Consider the following 21,716-nt stretch of genomic DNA (forward strand, 5'->3'; position numbering starts at 1 on the left):
AACACGCACACATAGGAACTCCGCGCATGTGCACGGCAAGCCCGCCTCCCCGCCTCTGCAGCTCTCGCTCTCCCCCTCCCCCCGGCTCCGCTGAACCCGGTGGTGGGAGTTGAAGCCGACAAGACAGAATGATGTCATCCTTAGGCCACTGTCCTTTCTCTCCCCGTCTCCCTCTCCTCCAGTTTTGTATAAACACAGCTGTTTGTGAGGAATGCTGGCTTGGGAAAACATCACCATCGGCATTAATGACCTTTCTTCCCCACTGCACACCCCTTCCTACTGACTGTGGGCAACTGGAATGCTTTCAGCCCAGCAAGCCATTGTCCTGTGGCACCGCTAGGCCTTTCTGCTTTCTGACTGGGGCCTGAGGTGGCGGGGCTCAGGGGCTGTGCGAAGCCCTGCAGGCCAGACAGAAACTGGCTGCCGTGAGCCCTGAGACCATCCGTGGGAGTTTCCTAGGGGAACATGGAGGAGTGCAGGCTTCTCTCTCAGGCTGGGGGATGCAGGGTGCAGATTGGAGGGATGGAAGGGGTCACAGTAGAGGCAGGAGCTTACCCATCTGCCAGCTTCACCCACATAGCCGCCAGCCTCTGGGAAACCAAGGGCAGCCAACAGCAATGAGGGGGCTTCTGCCCCAGCCTCAGGGTGCAGCTAGTGAAGAGCCACCCATCCCCCCTTCCAGTGCATGCACAGCCACAACGTGGGGTCAAAATCCATTTTTCCTTTTAAAGACTATCAGTGAGGGCAGCTCAAGGGAGAAATCGAGCCTGAACTCATGCAGCCCAGGCTCTTTTGAAATCCAGCGATACTGCAGCCCGCAGCAGTTTATTGGTGGTGGTTTTCCATTTCCAGATGGTGACCTCTGGGCCTTGGGGGTTCGGATGGTTTTTATTCAAGCTACTGAACTTCGCATTTTGGCCAAGTAGATGCTTGCTTCCTAGCCCCCTGTCCCCGTCGCAGAATACTAAACCTCTCTGAATGCCCCACTCTCTTGCATGGTTTTGTGGCTGCAGCTACAAAGGAGCACAAGTAAGGAGGGCTCCCCAAGCCTCCCTTTCCAAGGGCCAGGCACCCTGAACGTGGCCCAGGACAGCTATCACTGGGAAGTAAATGGAACTCAGTGCTAGAGAAGTTGGGTGGGTGGTGAGCCAGTGGTCTTGTTGAGCCTCCTCTTGGGTTTCCATGGGGAAAGAAGACAAGCCTTCACCCACTTCTTCATGTTGAGTAGAAATCTCAAAAGCCATGCTCTTGGAGCCACCGAGGTAATGTTTGGCTCCTGGCTGCATTTTGCCAAGGTGAATGTAGTCCTCTGTCCTCACGCTTAACTCAGGGCTTGCTGTGTGTCAGGCGGGTGCTAGATGCTTTGCATCTCCTCCCGTTTTATCCTTGCAACAACACAATATTATTAAACAGTGTTATTTTATTTTTAGCAATAAAGTAGCTGAGATAAAGATAGTTTAAGAAACACTACCCAGTAAGTTAGTGATGGAGCCAGGATTCATATGGGTTTGAATTTCAGTGTCCACGAATTCCAGGAAATCAGAAGGAGATAGAAGGCAGGAATAAACAGAACAAACTTGATAGATAGTGATGGCAATTGCTTATGTGTGGTGATTTGAGGGATGAAATAACCTCCCTCTCCTCCCCAAACATTTCACCTTCCAGCCTGAAACCTAGCATTACAGAGCCATTCCTTTGAGTTAGGCGAAACTCTGTTTTTGAGTGCAAATATTTCTGGGAGGGAAAGTCATTAAGCCATTAAAATACTCTATAAAAAAAAAACTACCTCTCATTTCCTTTAAAATGTTTTACTTTAAATTAATTGTGTTCCTTGTAAAGTAATCCGCAACAAAAAGTAGTTTGTATCAGAATAAATGGCTGGGAGGGGGCCCCTTAAGGGAGTTGAGAAGTGTTAATCTTTATCATTTACTATTATACCCACATTTCAAGTAATTCCTAGAAACTGATAAAATCTGTTTTGGGAGAAAAGAATTTCTCTCTTTTTAAGTAGGTTATTTCACTCTTCTGATCTGAAGAAAAGATAGACATGGTGTTAACTTTTTGAGGTACACCTATTTAGCTGTCATTGCTTGGGATTCTGCTCCCAAGAAGAGAAAAGAAGGAATCTGAAAGATGGTTTGAAAATTTCAAACACGATGGAATGATATTTGTTAAAGCACTTGGAAAAACCCTAGAGTTAAATGAGTAGAACCTATTACTATTCTTCCTAGGAATTACATGACAGACAATGAAGGAAGAGAAGGAGAGAACAAGGCAGTATTCCTGTGTCTGCTGCAGACTTCTATGCCTTAAATTGTCAATTAAGTGCTGCATGAAATCAGAGTTTTCTAGTGAAATGCCTTTGGGAAACACTGGGTTAAACATAGTTAAGTTGGTTTCTTTATGATAAGAGTTATCAAAAGTTACTTAGTATAGGCTTGTGCGTGTTAATGGTCATTCTCCCAGAGAATGGACTGTATATTGTACAGAGGGTTTTCTAAAATGTACATGACCAGTACAGAATTTTTTCTTGAGGGGTTGTAGGGGGACTGTCATGTCACAAGATCAGTATTCTTTGGAACACAGTTTGAGAAACAGCATAAAACCGTAGTCAGTATGCATGGTGGTATGGCCATTCAGACGATCTGAATTTAAATTCTAGCTTCACCACTTAAATGAGATGCACGCTTGGGCAAGTTATTTAACTTCTCCATGCCTCAGTTTCCTCCGTTTGTAAAATGGCAGGAATGCCATGACCTAGTTCCTTAGTCACAGGGATTAAATGACATGAGTACTTGCTGTGTAGCAAGAACTCAATAAATGTTAGCCACTGCTGTTATGATTTTTGACGTTTTGTCCTGGTCCCTTACTCATACATGTAAGTTGAGCCTCAGCCGAAGAGAAAAAGCTGACCGTGGATTTCTTCGTATTTGCTCGGCTTAGGATGCCCGGCCCACCCTTGTCTGTGCCTGCACAGCCAACAGCAATCCAGAGCTCACTGCCAACTTGCCCAAGAACTTCCTGGATTCTGCCAACTTTCCCTCCTCTAAATCCCCAACATTCCTCTGTAGGTTTCTTAGACATACCACATTTGGCTTTGTATTTTTGTGGAATTCATTTTATCCTTGGGAAGATGTCTTATTTATCTTTGATTCACTGATACTAGGTATGATGCCTTCATTAATTGCATCTCCACTAAAGGTTGGCTGAACTTTTAAATTTCTGAGGCCTCTATCGAGATGCAAGCACCCCTTAGTGAAATTAGCCCTTAAGTCCTTACCTATATGTGCACCACCAAGCTTTGTATACTTTTGGCAAGGATTGGTGAAAATGGGCCTTAGGATAGGTTAAGATAGAAGTAGCAGGGGAAGCCGGGAAGCAGGAAGAGGAGTAAGGATGTACTATGATTGTATGTCTTTTTTTTTTTTTTTCCCCCTCAGAAACTTGCCAATTAAAAATATTCTATCCCACTTTTCCTTCTTCATGTCCTCCATATATTTTTGAATTTTTGTTTGGTTCCTTAATGGTTAGGGAAAGTAGAAGACAGCCAGAGACAACTACTGCCTACAATCACCATGTTATTGGCACAACTGTAAGTCTCCATAGCTGTTGCATCATTTCATTCATTCATTCATTCATTCAACAAATGTTTCCTGAGAACCTGTGTGTGCTGGGTGCTGGGCTGGGATAGGGATGGAAGAATCAACAAGTCAGACCGGAACCTTTGCTCTTGGGAAACTGCAGTCTAATGGGGCTCCAATCAAATAAATAAAATATGAGATTGCCAAACATGGTATAAACTAGGAATTTAATCAATGTTTATTACTGACTGACTGGATAAAAGAATAAAGAATAAAAGAATTGTTGCTCCAGGCCAAGCTACCCCAGACCAGTCTGCTGTGTTGGATTGCACAGCTGCAGGGACTCCACTCACAGAGACAAGACCTGAAGCTTGCCCCAGTTAGGACAAGGCGGAGGATTGTTTTAGAAATTGTGCCTGATGCATAAGCTGTTTCTGCTTCCAGATGGTAGGAAGTATTCATTCCTGTTGATATGCCTTAGAATGGCACACCCCTCTGAGCAGTGTCATAGCTGCTTTCATCTCTGTCAGGGGTCTCATAGCCTTTGGCATATGCCGTGTACCATGGTTAGCAGCTTATCACCATTAGTATGTCTGTCCCCATGCTTTGGGCTTTGTAGAACCTATCCTAATATTCACTGGCCCTTGACACAGAGCCTGGCACATAATAGGTACTTAGCATGTGATTCCTGGAGGGATGAGAAAATGTCCTTTATGATGCCTTTAAACAGAGCCCCAGAAATCGCCTCTCTACTCCTTCTGTGTCTGAAATCTGAACCTTATGAGCAACCCCCTTTCTCTTTCTCTGATCCTGACTTGAACTTTAGTCTACTAAGCTGATGAGAGAGGAAGGCATAGAATGGGAAGAGAAGCAGATGCCCCCCACCCCCTCTTGCCTATGCATTCCACGGCAGATCAAGAGCCAGGTAGAGGTGACTGACATGGCCCCTAATCCCTGATGGGAGCAGGAAGGCCTGCCCTGGAACCTATACTGTCCATAGGGTGTGCACAGAGCCCTCTGGGACCCACAGCTGAACTGTTGAGGTCTGGTCTTTCCCACAGCTGCTCCATAGGCAGGAGATGTGAGGGGAAGAAAGACACCCCAAAAGTCCCTGAGGACGGAGATAGACACGGAGGGAAGATTGGGATGGGAACTCACCCTTGCCGTGTAGCCTAGAGAGAGAGAGAGACAGCAGGAAATATTTCCATACTATTCAAATATGAAAATGAGATGTAAGGGATGATCTTTATTTCCCACATCCATTCATCTCCTCTGATTCTGGGCAAACCCTAGGAGACAAGAGCTGCACAGACAGGTGAGGACACTGAAGGTGGAGAGATGCTATTTGGCTCACATCTTAGATTCCTGGAGTCTCATGAATTCTTTTCTAGGAGATGTTATAACCAAGCATATGTGGTCTGAAATGACTTAGATGATTTTCTTTTCCAATATGTGGTCTGAAATGACTTAGATGATTTTCTTTTCCAGACCAATATGTGGTCTGAAATGACTTAGATGATTTTCAAATTCCAACAATTTTCTTTTGTTGTTGGAAAAAAAAAGATGTTTTTTCAGATGAAGCATCTGAATGCTATTATATCTTGTCCCAAGGGAATGGAAAATTATTTTGGGGATGGAGTCCTGGGGGGTCAAAGAAAAGTGATAGCCCCATACACCCTTGGTGAAGAGGAGGCTTGTATAGGCCTCTCAGGGTCCATCATGTGGTTTTTGTTGCATCTCTTATTCCCTACAAGGTTGCCTTCTGTATTCACTGCTAACCTGGGGCCGCTGATTGAAATGTTTAGTGTTCGGGGAGGAAAGCAAGTGCCACATAACTGAAATTTGATGTGATATCCCACTTGGAGATGGGTAGGGGGTGTGTGTGTGGGTCCAATTCTCAGAAACTGGCATAGTCTGTCCCTGGCAGAAGTTCTCAGGGAAGAAATAGAAGTGATCTGCTGCATTTCTGTACCTTCCTGGGCCCTGGGATGGAATGTATGAAGTTCCAAAAGGACTGGCCGAGGGCACACAGTAAGGAGCAGGGCCCTGGAACCATTCCGTAAGGTATTGCCAGGCAGTGGGCTGCAGGCAGAAGGGTGGTGCACTTTCATCCTAATGAATTTCTTCTGTCCATAGAGCAAAACCATACTGTTCAGGTGGTGGCTACCACTTTTCATCCTACCCTTTGCCTCCAAACCTGACCCCACTCTTGGCTGACAGGGTCAGGGGAACAGAGAGAGGATGAGTAGAAGAGAAATGGCTGAAGTTTTGGGAATGGCAGATGGACTTATTAGGTGGACTGTGAAGGTCAGCCGACCAGCATCATCAGCCTTGTGGACACTGAGAACTAGAGCATATGTTGGCCAGGCTCCTCAAGAGCTATGAGAAGAAGCACACTGAGTCAAATTTAAGTTCCTGAGGTTTGTTTCAGAGATACAAAGGTCTGTGGAGCAGCATGACACGTGGGACCCTGTGCCTCCGGGAATGTGAGGTAGAGCCCTAAAGCAACCTCTCAAACTCATGTAGGTATGTCACCATTTCTAGGGACTTGCCTTCTCCTGTATGCATTTTAATTGACCTCCTCATTGGCTAGGATGTTTCTAAATGCAAGAAACAGAAAGAGGTTCATACTTGTGTAAGTGATGGAGACATTTAAAATCTCACGTAGAGAAAGTCTAGAGATAGGATGGACTCTAGGCAAGAGATGCTCATCTATATTCATTTCTTTGTAGTTCACTCAGGGAATTCCCCTTCCAAGGGTTGGTCTTGGCTCAGCTTATCTTCCCACATGGTTTCAAGATGGCTGCCAAGAGCCGCTAGGGTGATGGGCCTTCTTACTTCACAAAGAGGCAGATAAGGGGGAGCATGGAATAAAAATATTCCCCCAGCATGGGGATACAAAATCTTTCCCTTCAACCTGGTTGGCCAACTTAAGTCATGTGCCCATTTCTGCACAGATAGCAGTTGTTAGGGGAATGCCATGTGCTGATAGGCATACTGGGTTCTTGAATCAAACATTCGTCAGGGAGATGAGATTGCCATGACTGGCTTAGGGTATTCAGAGCCCAAGTCTGAAGACATACAGGATAAATGAGGGAGGGCAGGCACTCAAAACTGGAGTCTCCTAAGAAGGAGAAAGGGGTGAGAGATGCTGGATAGGTACCCAAGATAGTTGACTATGCCTAGCATTTAAGCATCTGGTACCCATGTGCTTACTGGATAGATTTTATCCCATTCTATCTCTGAGGTCATTGATCTCTCCCGTGCTAAGTTGATGTGTGGTTGCCTTTGACTGATCCCCTGGCCCTGGACAGAAAATTTATGACAAGGTGGCAGGGTAAGTTTTGTTCAATTCTTGAAACATAAGCTATAGCACTTTTTGTAGTAAATGATTGCATGAAGCCATTTTCCGTTGAAGGGAGCCATGTAACTGGCAGGCTCCTAAGAACTTTAGGGTAGACCTATGTCAGAAAGGTTAAACCCCTTGGCTAAGGTACACTGAGTTTCAGAGTCTGCACCAGAAACAGGGCTTATGGTTCATATTCCAGTGCCATAACATGGGGGAGATGTCAGTGTGGTGGAAATGACATCAGCTCTTTGGTGGTAAGTATATGTGTGAAGAATGCACATTTTGACCTTGGGCATGTTCCATATCTTTTGTAGGCCCTGATTTACTCACTACTATAATAAAGGAATCTTATTAGAAGATACTGAAAGTACCTTCCATTTCTAAGAATCTATGAATAACTTTAGATCATGGTGCTCTTCCAAGAACCTGACAACACTTGTTCTATTAGATCATTTGACTGCAGATTATTTGTTTAAATAGTTTCCCAGGAGTGACCCAGAACATCCTACATAATAAACCAGTTGTTAAATCATAAACAATATGGCCAGGATTCATCATCATTGTGCTTCCCAACTGAACATCCCTTAGGCCTTCTGGTTACTTGGACACTTTGGCTAATGGAGTGCTGTCAGGGATTCCCTGCATGGCTGACCACTTTTCCAAGAACTGGAAAACAGACTGTAATAAGCACTTGAGCTCTACTGTAAAAAATGTGTTTTCTTTATGAAATAGAATTATGAAGAATCAAAGAGCTTTGTCTGTGTTCTTCTTTCACCTCCCTTCCTCTCTTGGTGTTCTTATTACCTGTTACCATCAAATTCTCAGCTTAGACCATGAATCCCTGCTTAGCTAGTTGAAGTTTAAAGTGTTATGTTTTCATGAAGTATGTGTAGGAAATCTTAAAACCTCCAGACCCAAGGGAATATATGGCTAATGGTAGTGCCTTGGTCCTGTGTTGGTCTGGCTTAAGAGATATTATGGGGACCAGGGAGGCTTCTTAGAGCATCTCAAACCATAGGACCTGTTCTGTTTCCCACGAGGGATAACAAAACCCCAAAGTTTCAGGCCACCTTCACAGTATTAGTTGGTGTTTCCAGGAGAGGATGAGGAAAAGGAAAGGATTACTTGAGTTTGAGAGAATTTATGTTCAGAGCACTCACTTAAAAACCTCACAATGGCCCTATTTTATCCTGAGGAAGAGAAGATAAATGACTTGCACGAACATATTGTTATGGATAAAATAAATGCAAAAGGATAGGTAGAGTATGAGTTTACTTGTATTAGGATAGTTTAGGCTGTTCTTCAGTAACATATAAACATCAAATCTCAGAGACTTAACACTGTCAAGGTTTTTTCTTGCCCCTGGTACAGTCCAGTGTGGGTCAGTTGGCTCTCTGGGGTGGCTTTTTTTCCAGGTAGGGACCTGCACCCGTGCTGCCTCCTTTTGTAAGCCCATAATCTCTGAATCCTTTACTTCTAGCCCTGGGGGTGCAAAAGAGGTAACATGGTGAAAGCATTCCAAATAGTTACTGCCTTGGATGAGAAGTGACATGTGACTTCTGCCCACACTCCCATTGACTGTAACTTGGTCACATGTTCCTGATCAATTGCAAAGGAAGCTGGGAAATATTTTCTTGCTGTATGCCCAGGATTAAGTAATGATGTGGTGAATACATACTATGATAAGATTTCTGCTACATCGTGTATGTAAGAAAGAAAATAAAACTACCTGTGCATTTACTGTATGCATTTATGCAAATACAAAGAAAAAACCAGGAAGGATGTGGAACTGAGGTGGTAAGACAGGGTAGGACTAAAGGGGACTTTCAGGATTTAACCTTTTTTTTTGTATAAGTTAAACATTTTTACAATGGTGTATTTAGAATTACCTGTATTATGTAACAGTCTCCTTGCCCAAGATACGTAACTTGCTAGTGGTTTTACAGCAAAAGAAATCTGCCAGACTCCAAAAACCATGCTGTTTCACGCATTAAATCCATTCACTATGTCCTCCTACAGTCTCTGTCTGTTCTTTAGAATCTTTCTTGTCTGCTGGGGGTTGGTGTTGGTGACTCAGATTATTTAGTGATTCCCTGTTAGACAGGAAGAGAGGAGGGCTCACTCTTCTCACACTTAATGAAGGGACTAGAGGTGCCCGGAAGGATGCTGGGATCAGTATCAGCCCTTTTTCCTTTCATCCCAGAGATACAAAGCTCAGTGGAAGAGCCACATAAGCTGTGGCCGGATCCAGAGACTCGAGCAATGACACTGAGCATCTGTCTCTCCCTCTCCTGTTGCTCTCTTCTGCCCTGGCTTCATCCCCAGGGAGACTCTCTTTAAGGAGCAAAATGGACACAATTTTCAGCTTAGGTAATGGCAGCCGAACATCCCCAATGGGGAGTGTCATTTTGCAAGTTTCACCCCGAAGCTCTTGTCCTGTTTGGGGTCTCATGCCATCACCATGGCTTGACTGGCTAAAGACGAGCCATGGAGGTAGGGAGGAGAGTGGAGTCGGGCACAGGACAAACACAGGGCTGAGCTAGTGGGGTGAGTTGGCTCTCCAAATTGCACTTGCAAATTGAGGAGAGGACTGTTTATTCCACTGTGATAGGCCAGTAAGGAGAACTTCGCCTACAGGTCTTTCAGAACTTTCAGAACAGCTGTGCGCATGTGGGACCAGTCTGCTGTTCCCCTTTTTCTAAAGATGGGACCTCAGGAAATGCGAGGGTTTCTCAGTGTACATGGCCAGGTAGGTGAGGAGTGGCTGGACGGCCTGGGGAGTTGAGCAGGGCTGGTAATGTCTACGTGGAATTCAGTTTAGGCTGCTTAGATGAAAACACTGTCTTGGTCTGAGTCATTTTTGTACTTACTGCTCAGGAAGGTGGAAGAGGGCCCAGCAGGAGCCAGGATCTGCAAATAAAGCCGCCATCCGGTGAACCATGCCTTTGCGGCATCTTGATGAGAGAGCATGGCGCTGCAGTCCTGCTGGCCTCCGGGTCACTACGGGGCTTTGGATTTGCAAATCCCTGCTGTCTGCTTTACCATGGCATATGCTGGCCCATGCAGGCTGATAATGCGCCCCAGCGGGTCTCCTAGATACCTATACAGGCTGTCCTTCTTCTGCGTAATCCTGGTAGCACGCTGCCTGTCCCTTTGTTACTTGTTTCACAGTGTAGGGACACTGGGATATCACCCAAGATGCAGCTTTGCTCTGTGAGTGCATAGACACCTTCTCAGAGAGCTCTGAGACCCCTGCCAACCCCCAGGCTTTATCTAGATGGGATGACAGAGATGGGATAGCCCTTAATTTTCAGGAAGGAATTAGTAACTCTTATCTCTAAGAGGATCTATCAGACACCGTGATCCTGAGTCAAAACCCATGGATGGTCACTGGGCACAAGTCAAAGAGTGCCAGAGGCATGTGTTAACTTGAGGGGGGTCCCATACTTACTGACTTCATTTATTGATTTTGACCCACTGAGGCGACCAGAACCCAGAACTTGGTTCAGGCTTGATCACTGGTTTCCTCTTTCACACCACCTCCTTGATGACTTTCTCTGAGTGAGGATCAAGGACAAAAGCCAGGGGAGGACCAGAAGGTAGGGAGAGCACAGGGCTGGGGGCTGGCCTGTCTCTTAGGCTAAGTAAGTATATTTCTTCAGGTGCTGTTTTCATCAATAGAATTAGAACATCAGCGCTGCAGGGCACCTGTGGTTCTCCTGGTTGTTGCTTTTCTTTGTACTTTTTTCCTGGACAGCTGCTAAGAGGAGTTAGAGAGAGAAGGTATCCCAGGTCACAAGTCATGCCCTGGCCACAAGCTAAAGGAGGTGGAAGGGAGGTAGTGGTTGTGCAGACATTTTATTCTAAAACATTCCAGAGTGGGCTTCTTGGAGGCAATTTTGATTTACCCTTGAGGCATGCTCACCATCCAGAGCTGTCCCTCCATGAAATGGGCTGTCTTATGAGGTAGTCAGCACCCGTCAATGGACGTGATCAAGCAGAGGCCAAAGGACCGGCACATAGGGGACAGTCGGGGAGGTCCCTGTGCCAAAGCAGGTTCTAAGGACTCAAATACTCTGCAGAATGGAATTCCCCCAGGTCCAAGATCTATCAACAACATTTCTGGCCTTTTTCTGGTCCTGGTCTGGCCCGGATGCCCTGGAGGAAGTCCAGGAAGTGCAGGCACCAGGCCAGGCCAGGCAGGGCCTTGCAGAGTACGTGAACCTACTGGGACTTCCTCCCAGGTCCTCAACAACTGCTTGGATTAGTCTCCAGGATGATGAGCATTCCCCTGCTCTTCTGTACGGAGCTCTGTGCCACTTGCCCCATCGCCCACTCCCCTGAATCCACAGAGCTATTTATTTTGCTTTTACCCCCAGAGAAGACACAGAGAGGAGAAAGAGGCTCTGACATTCTCCAGAGGGCCCTGCAGGGAGCAAGCTTGTGAGTGGTAAAGCTGGAGAAAGAGCTTTTAATCTGTGTTCTGTTATCTGCTCCACTGGAGCGAGCCCTTGGTAGGAGAGCACAGAATGAGTGTGGAGTGGGCAGACAGGCATGGGCTTATCTTGTGTCTGTGTATCTTGTCCCCAATCTAGAGCTGAGCCAAGTATGAACAAAGACATGAAGCCACCAGATAAGAGCATGTGGAACTGAGCCCTCTGTGGCTCTTCCTGGGCTGTGCCAGCCCCACACTCCAGGGGGCGCTGGTGCCATCGAATGGACTGTTGGTGCTGGCCATGAACCTGGGAGCCATGAGCCTCCTGACCTTGTTGGTTTGAGGAAGGAACTGAGGCCTGGAGGGTCCCACAGGAGCTGGTGGCAGAGCCCGGGCAGGCCTCTGGGTTTGCTGCAGTCTTGTGCTCCTTCTACCATGATGAGTGGGCAGGATACCCTTGCTCTTACTGTGTGAGACCTGTGTGAACAGGATCCCCAAATATCTGAGCTGCAAGAGACACTCCAAATTATTGATCGCTCCCCACATTGTACAGTGAGGGAATTGAGGTTTGGAGCAATCAAATGCTGAGGAAAAGGAAGTGATTCAGTTCATGTAACACAGGGTTAAAGGGAGGCTTGGGTCACCTGGGCTGCCCCTGACTTGTTTCCCCCTATCTCAGCTTGGAAGATGGCTTCTCTCAAGCCCCATAGCACTAGGTTCATGTACTGCTAAAAATAACTCCCTTGCATAGTAGCTTTCCATTTTTCAAGGGGCTTTCACAATGTCCATCTCACTCCATCCTCACCTCAGCCCTCTGAGTAAGCGACAGCCCAGAGCCGCAGTAATTTAGGATTTCTGTTCTCAGATAGCACCACCTGCATGCAGGTTGTGAGGACCACTGGGGGAGGCACTGGGTGTGTCCACACACCTGGGGAGCAGGATGAGCACCAGGCATCTTTGCCCTCCTGGCATCTCTTCCTCGTGCCTTCTTTTGGAGAGAATGTGGTCATTTGTCCATCTTCCATGTCACTCAGCATCACTGGCAGTTTTCAATCTGTCTCCCTGACTGCCAGCTCTCCAGTCTAGGAGCAGGTGGGAGGCCCCGAGTGACACTGCAAATCACCAGGAACCCCTAAATCAGTAGGTGCTCTCCTTGAGGTCCAGAAATGACACTTGCTGCCTAATCGGGAGGTTTCTGTTACCAGGTGGCTGTAGGCTCCTTAGAATGTGCGCTGTGACCTTGGCAGAAGTCCAGCCAGGCAGGATGGAGTGTACAAGGTGAGACCATCGCCACACTTTGCATTTTATCCCCTATGTGATTGTAAGAGGACAATCAGGGCACCAGGTCTCTACATTCTTTTGCTTGTCCCTCTCTAGGGTCCAAGAGCTGGAGTCTCAGGACTGGGAGGGGTTCTGGCCAGGAGCCGGGCCACCTCATCTCTCGCCCTGCATGGCTCTGGCACAGTGTCCCACATGACTGGGGCTCTCAAGGTGCAGTGTGTTGATGGCCAGCCTTTTCCTGCACCAAGCCCACTGTCCCTCTCTCCTGGGCCCCAGTCACCTCCTGCCTTCATCAGAAACCTAATGCATGCCCCTCCTTAGATGAGCCTTCAAAATCATGTGTAAGTCACCTGGGACACGTGGAAATTGATCCCACACCCCAGGAAGGTGACTCCCTGGCTTTTCCGGGGCACCTGCTCCATCCCCTCTCCCACGCTCATTGTGCGGAAGTTCTTCATTGATGCCTACATCCCACAAGCTGAAGGTATTTCCTCTTTCTAACCACTCAGCCGGGCAGTGATATCCAGGGGCCAGAGTGGAGTGGGAGAAACCCCAAATCTGGCCATGGTTCTATGTCACTCGTGTCCTCTTGGCCTTCCTTAAGGATGCTCACATTTGTTTCCATTTACAAGCCATTCCCCCAAGCCCCCGCCTGGCCCCAACCTTTACTGCTGAGAGGAACACTGAGCTGGAATTCCTAAAGTGGAGATGGCAGTGCAGGGAAGGCCTGGTGCTCGCAGAGGTGAAGGGACTGAGCCTGGCACAAGGCAGTGAACGGCAGGCTTGGGGCCCAGTCATGTAACTCCTGCCTGGAGCCATTGGCTCTCTGGGCTCTCTTCTCATTTCCCAGTGGGGTCTCTCTACTTCTCTGGGGTCTTTTCCAGTCTTGCACCTTCATGGTTACCTTTAGTTTCCACCCACACCCCACCTCCCTCCCTTTCTGTGTCCTATGTCCCTGAACAATACTGATACCAGTCTGCCTTAGCCACAGTGTGGACACACATTACACACAATGCACACATTATACACACCACACGCACCATGCACACATACCACATTATACACACACACATTACAATACACACACATACAGCCATACCACACATACACATGACACACACGCCGCACTCCCCCCAACACCCACACCCACACCACAGAGAATGAGTGACTGGCAGGTAAAGCCCTTCATGAGGAAGAGAGGGACGAAGAGAAATGGAGAGCAAAGGAGAGGTGGGCCAGAGGCAGGTGGTAATGGGGGAAGAACTTGGGAGCAGGAGGCCGGGGTTCCGAATCCAGCTTCACCACTTCTGGCTGAGTCACTTGGGAAAGCCACTCAACCTTCCAGAGCCTCGTTCTGCTATCTGTAAAGTGGGCATCGTTTATTTAAGTAATATTCATTAAATCTTACCCATGTGCCTGGGATACATCAGTGAACAGAATAGCTAAAAAAAATCCTGTTTCTTGTGGGTGGAGATGGAAAGGAAAATAAATTTAATAAGCAAAGGATTTAGCATATTAATACATAAGTGCCATAGTATGAGCCTGGCCTTCTGAGAAGCAAGCACCAAGCTGGGGTTAAACATGCAAGGGGGTCCTGAGGGGAAATGCCTGTGTGAGGGAAGATGGGGACACCGCCAGGGCAGGCTTGGGTCCTCGGCTACCACGCGAGTCTGACCCTGAGTGAGGAAAAGAGAGGAGGGTGGGTGGGCGCATCCTGGTTTGGCAAGGCCCTCTGGGCGTCCCCAAGACCGGGCTGTGCAGCAGGAGTCCCGCATCTCCTCGACATACCTGGTCACGGGCTGTGAACAGCCTGTGGAAGGCGCTGTCTCCACTCTGACGCAGTGATGGATTTCAGATCAGAGCAGTGGGGGTCCTTGGCCAGCTCTGTGCCTGGAGTCAGAGGTCTGCAGGGTGTGTTCTCACGGAGGTTACATATGAGGAAAGAGAATTAAAAAAATGGAGCAGGGAAGGAAGACGAGGGTGTGCTCAGATGAGGATAGAGTACAGTTTTCACAGGGGGTCCAGGGTAGGCCTTATGGAGAAGGTGATAATGAAGCAAGGATTTGGAGGAGGTGAGAATAAGTCATTCGGATGCCATTGTTGTCATGTTGACGTTATCGTGCTGCTAGGCATGTGTGGGAAAGCACTTTGTAAATGGTATAGACTCAGCTGACAGGGGACAGACAGCAAGGTATTTGTCCTGGCGTCTTGACTGATATGTGCTGGAGAGAGGAGATGCTGCCTCTATCCCAGGCCATGCTGGACCCCTCTGCTGGGGAGGAGCAGCCTGGGGGACCACACTCCCACTGGGGAAGCAAGGTATTGTGTTTCCACGACATGCCATTCCCAGGGGTCCAGGACTCTCTGAAGGGCCAAAACAAATAGCCCCTTAGGTCCCCAGAGGATGGAGTCTTATTTTCAGCCTAACAATGGGAAATAAAACAAAATCCTCTTTTCTCAGACAACTAGATAAATATGTTATTATCCCTGACAAATGGAGTTGGAGTTAACAATAGCTCCTGATAAGAGATCATTTTTGTCTCTGTGGCATCTTGGCAGACAGAATGTCATTAGTTAAGTCCAAGGGCAAGAAGGAAGGGGCTGGAGGTCACCAAGTGTCTATTCTGTGCCAGGTGCAGTAATTCACTTGGTTTTCATGAGTCTCTGAGTATTTAATCCACTTTACAAAAATTGGAAACTGAAGCTCACAAGAACCCACAGCTGGTAATTGGCAGAATGGGGATTCAAACCCAGGTCTGTGTGTCCCAAGGTCACGCTCCTTCTTCTTGCTCTTTGCTACACTGCCTTCCCTAGTGGCCCATCATATTTAACTACTTCTCATTACACCTTTAACACCAAATTATATTTTAATTACATGTCTGAGTGTCTCTCCCCCACTTATTCATCTCTTGCCTACATCCTGCATGTAAGGAACAGGTGGGCCATACTGGCCTCTGCTTGTCCCACAGCATGTATAAGGGGCCCTCCTGCAGGAGGCTGTCAAACTGGGTAATGGACGGCCAGGCCACACTCAACCAGTTGTCTGTACCTTCCAACTGAGAGAAAGATGGCCATATAGTCTGGTATTCTTTGGAGCTAGAGTCCTTAAATAAGACTATATCAGAATTATCCAAGGGAAGTTGTTAAAATATAGATTCCCACATCCTGCCATTGGAATTCCCACATTCCAGAATCTTGCCAAATTCTGATTTGGTAGGTTCAAAGTATGCCCAAGAACCTGCAGTTTCCTAAGCACCGTTACTCTGAGAGAACATTCAGCTAGGGTGGGCAACGATTAGGCTGTGTAATGGTCCATTTGGTGGCATTCTTAGGGGAAATGGTTGCTGTTCTTCTTCCTGTCCTTTGCAACAAGGCACAGGGCGCTCTGCTGTTTCTTGAAAAAATGTACAGGTGACCCCCTCCTAGCTCCAATCACAGTACAAGGACCCGGATCAAAGACGAAAGGAATTTGGAGACCGTGGCAGCTCAATGACTTCCTTTATGTGGTTTAGCTTCCTTGCCCTGCTCAGAGATGCCCTGAATCCCTCAGAGAAAGGTGGACAAACTTGCCCAGAACTTGACCCTGTCCGTGGGAGGGTCTGTGTTAAATGGTGGAAACCTCAGAGACTTTCTCATCCTGTACCCCTTGTTGGCTTATGGACAATTGGTCCTCAAGAAGGAAAGTGAGATATTGGTCACAAGACTAATAGTTCTAGAGGCCAACATGTAGTCTGGGTCTTCTGATACCCAAGTTAGCCCTCACTCCCTCCTTCTCTTGAAGCCCCTGGATATGTGCTGCCCTCATGTCCAGCATCCAACTGTCCAGCATGGACCAGTAGTCCTGCTAATTCCCCCTGCAGACAAGCATAGGTGCATGCTGAGCCTCCAGTGGAGAACTCTGGGAGTTTACACTTCTTGTACCCACATCTTCAATGTGCCTCTCTCTGCACTCCACACTTACTGCTCTTTTCCTCCCTTCTTTCCTTCTTTTAATGGATTAAAACTCACCCTCAAGTTCATTGTTTCTGGAAGCTTGGTGGTATATGAGATGATTGTAGATGGCAGCAGACAAATATTTTAATAGTTAACATACACTGCTTATTATATGTCAGGTTCATTAAATTTGTGCAGCTGTCTCATGACATAGGTACTAGTATTGTGTCCACGTATAGTGAGGAAACTAAGGCAGAGTGGGGTGAAGTTTCCTAAGACCACAGAACTGGAGCATGGGGTGGGGGCTGGTGGGGCAGAACCTGCATGTTTATCTGTGGCTTGATGCTCCAGTGTGATTTTTATTTCAATATGTATTAGAAAACAATAAAAATAATTGCCAGTGGTGGTAGATGGACTCAAACCCCTATTTGCTGTTAGATTTTAGATATCATGAGGAATTTTTTAAAAGGAGAGGAGCTTGAAACAATTTTAAAGCATGTCCTGAACTTTCCAGATGAGGAAACCGAGGCTGGAGACCCAAAATCACTCCCCCTTGAGCTGCCGTGAGTTAGTGTTCAACCCAGAGCTGGAGTCCGGTTCTGCAGAAGCCAGTTCATGTCCACGGCTTTTCCCCTGAATGTTGATTTACACGGATTTGATGGGAGTCAAGTCTTTCATAATTTAAATTGTTTAAGCCTCACACAAATATTTGTGTTTAAATTTGGAGCTGGGCGTGCACCATGGTTTGTTTTCATAAGAAAATTTAAGATCAATTTCCCAAACCTGTTTGACTAATAGCACAGTTCAGAATCTGATGGGATCATGTTTGAACCACCCTGAAAATGCCTCAGTCCTACACAGTTGATTTCTAGAATGCTGCGATGAACGTTATCTATGAGTATTCACCAGCCTTTTCTTCTGCCTCCCATCAACTCGCCTTCCTAAGGCTCTTCTCCCCAAAAAGACTGCTCCATTTCCCCTGTCCTCCCCTCCTTCCCTCACCCAGTGACAGTTGCACTCTGAAGTAGGCTGCTGGACTGTCACTTACACCCCCTTCTGTCCTGAGTCATCTCCTTTTCCCCAGCACCCGTCATCTCAGGTTTACATCAGGACTCCCAATATTCCTACAGCCCTATTCTGTGCCCTGAATGGCAGTGAGCTGGGGTTAATGGTACCTTAGTTCCTTTGTTATTATTATTATTTTTTAGTGGTTTATGCCCTGGAATTGCCCTCTGAGCCATGATCTCCCTTCCCTTTATTGTGCCTTAGTTTCTTATCAGAAAAATGATGTTTAGATTTGATGATCACTAATAGCCTATTATTGACCCAATAGCATTCACACTGAGATACTGTTTATTCCCCTTGCCCCTCATTGTATTCATTGTATTTCCTCTTCTCCCCAGTCTCAGCTGTCACAAGCATGCGGTGCAATTTCCCATTCCCCAGGAAGTTCTCAAATAAAGCTTATTTTTCAATGGCTGGGCTGGGGGAGGGAGTGGGGGTTGGTGGGAAGGAGCTGCACATTATTCTTTTTCAAAATAATGACAGGAGAAGAAAAAGAAACAACAACAACAACAAAAAACTCAGAAGCAAATCAAAACAGGAAAATCCACCCTTGCAAGGGGAGGTGGGGAGAAAGGTCAGGACCCACCACATTCCGAGGAACCTTCAGCCTCCTGCTCTGTGGTTTGATTATTAGTTGAGATTTTACAACATATAAATGAAGGAGAGAAGCTGGATGGTGCTGCCGAGCAGGGCTCTGGCAGGAAGTCACTCCTGCCCAGCAAAGGCTCTGTCTAAAAATACCCGGCCAGGACCTTGCCGTTTCCATAAACAGATGGACACCATGGGCCTGGTGGAGGGGCAGAGGCAGTGGGAGGAAATTGTATCTGACAATGATAACAATCTGGCATCTCCCAGTGCTTCACATCCTGGACGAGTCCAGCCGGCTGTCCAGATCCCTGGCTTGTGCAAATGAGGAGGCTGTAAATAGAACTGTCCTGGCTCCCACTGTGGCTACCCTCACAGGGACCCACAAAACATCTCTCCTACCTGCCCTCCACCAGTGCCAACTGCAAAGAGGAGGCTGATGAGGTGTGGAAGCTGCTGGTGGGGTGGAGGAGACAGGGTGGGGTTCCTGGGGGCTCCATGGCCACCCTCAGTGCAAACTGTGAGCCCAGGCAGATGAAAAATGTATGCCTGTACACTTGACTTTCAGGAAGTCTTATTTAACTTTGGATCTGACTTTTCAGGTCTGTAAAATGTGAGGGATATGATTCCAGAAGAAGTGTGTTCAGTTCTGAGAGACACACTTTGATGGGGACAATAACCAAGAAGTAGAGTCCAGGGGCAAGGGGACCAGAGATGTGAATGCTTTGTGGGGAACCACCCAACAGTATCTGAGGGACTCTTACGTGAAAGAAAGGTATGATTTGCTTCACACAGTTCCAGAGGGCAGAAAGAGAGTCAGGAGGTGAAGGAAAAATGTATGTCATAACTGTCCTATGGGAAATGTTCTCATCGTCAGGATGGTCCAGATTGAGTGAGCACTCCAGGAGCAGGGAGTCCTTCAGCACGTAGGCATAGCAACCGAGACTGGGAGACTATCTCCAAGTGTATAAACATTGGATGGAGAATGGACCAGGTGACACTGGCTTCTAAAGTGCCTTCTGAACTCTGACTACAGGAACTTGTTTTTCCTCCTTCATGAAATTTGTCTCCAGGATGGTTGAGGAAATGTGGAGAAACAGTGTTATTGAGAGAGAGCACATTGGTGAGAAGTCATTGAATACTACTTTTAGGTAGATGAGAAATGAACCCACGTGATTTACAAAAGTGATTATTTGGGTACAGATAAGATGATGAGGGTAGTAGTTCACTGTTGGGGGTTCAAAGCTGTCCAGTGCCTCTTTCTGGGATCCCTTCAAGCCAAGGCCAATAGAGAAAGAGTAATGGTTAAAGATACAGGCTTTGGACTAAGACTTCCTTGGCTTGAACCGGCCCCACTCATTCAGTAGCTTTGCATATCTAGTCAAGTTGATCTTCTCTCTGAGCCCTCCTTTCCTTATCTAAAATAAGAATAATAAAAGTTTCTGTTTCATAAAATTATGAAGATTAAATGAGATAATACATATAAAGATGGGCTGGACAATATCTCTTTGCGCCTCCAGATTCACTCCCCACCCTTCTCCACTCTGCTTTCTGCTCTGGAGGCTAAAGACCACATCAATGAGTTCTCATGTTCTCTGGTTTCCCATTGGCCTGGCTAATGGGGAGCCCCAGCAGAAGAGCAGAAGGTAGAAGAGAGAGTATTTATACTCCCAACTTTCTCTCCCAACTTTCTTCAGTTTTGTTCAACTTTGTTCCTAGACCAAAGGTCATAGCTGCTGTTCCGATGGATGGTTCTCTCTGCACATTCTCTCTGGGGTCTGTTACCCGCTAACTTTCCTTGATCCTGCAAGTCCAGGGATAATAGTGGTGTTCCACTTCACCTAGCCTTGGGGTCTGGCACTATTACTTGTTACTTCCCTACACTCCAACTACTTCTTTGTCAATAGTCTTTCTATTAAACCCACCTCAACTGATCCCAGTTTGATTGTGCCTCTTGTTTCCCATTAGGACCTGGACTAATACACTGTGACTGTCATATAATAAATTCAATTCATTCATATAACACATAACAATTCCAATTCATTCATTCACATAACAAATTCATTCACATAAAAAATTCACATGACAAATTCATTGTCACATAACAAATCCAATTCATTCATTCAATAAATAATAATTAAGTACCCACTGCGTTCAGGGACTGTTCTTCCTACTGAAGGCTGGATGGAAAACAAAACACAGATTCCTGCCCTGTGCACTATGTTCTGCTGTTCAACATAGTACCAAGAATATGGTGGGGGAAGAAAGTTGAGCTTCTCCAGTCTCCCCGCCAACGAGCAAGGAGGCCTTCACCTCTGCCTCCCCAAAATGAAATGCATTGGTGCTAGTTTCCCTGGGCCTTGTCCTCAGGGGGTTGTCTCTGTGTTGGAAGTTAATTTCTACCCCCCTCTACAGAGGGGACAATTCATAGGACCAGAGGTTTTCAGTTCAATTTAATTAAAGCCATTTTTGTGGACCATTTATCATGTGCCATTGGTATATGAGACTCCCTGGGAGCCACAAGGTAAACAGTGAAAGGATCTTGTTCACTGGACAATTAGAAATCAGAGAAACACCTAAGGAAAGGGTCAGCTCTTCCCTGGCAAAGGAGTGGTTATCTTCCTGAAGGTACTGTCTGGACCCAACTCTTGGTCACAAATATCTTGTGGGGATTTTGGGGATCTTATATCTTTTGGGATTAAATATCTTATGTGATTTCTTGCATCTGCATCAGCATAGAGGGGATGGCTTGCTCTTTGCCCTGTGGTTGGTGAGGCCATGGAGCTTCTGCAGGGCTCTCCTTAATGCCAGCCAGGACTTCCCTCCCCCTCATTGTTAGACCACCGCACGCTCCAGCTGCGACTTTTCCTGTGTTTCATTTCAGTCCACTTATTCCAACTATTATTATCATGGTGATTATTATTTATGGAGTGCTGACGGAGGGCTTGGCAACACAGCAGATAAAGAGATGCTGCGATATGTGCCTTCCAGCTGTTATGACAGCCGCCACCTCCTCCTTTTGTTCTGGGAGACTCTGAAAGACTTTTCCTTCCCCTGGTAGGTCTGGGATGGGAGTAACGGGGCAGTATTTCCTACAGTGAAGAGCATGTACCATATACAACAGAATCAGTTGGGGAGATATAAAAATACAGATTCTGGGGCTCCATCCCAGGTGTAGGGAATCAGAATCTGAGTGTCCCCTGGGGCCCATGTAGTTCAGTCTGTTCCCTGGAGGTTCTTAGGTCTAAGAAAAAACCCTGCTTTGGGAAACCCACTGAGTGGAAGGGAAAAATGAGGAAACAGCAGGTATAAACATGGTATCAGTTCTCTTGGACCTGATACGCAAGTCACAGGGAGAAGCTAGCAAGAAAGGTTTTGTAAAGAAATACTGCCTACCTTTTTTTAAAAAAAAAACACTAATAAATGTAATATAATGAGGATTGGAAATCTGGGCTTGGATTGCTTGGTTTTAGACTCATTTAAAAGA

This window comes from Manis pentadactyla, chromosome 6 (assembly GCF_030020395.1).
Source record: "Manis pentadactyla isolate mManPen7 chromosome 6, mManPen7.hap1, whole genome shotgun sequence".
Classification (NCBI taxonomy): domain Eukaryota; kingdom Metazoa; phylum Chordata; class Mammalia; order Pholidota; family Manidae; genus Manis; species Manis pentadactyla.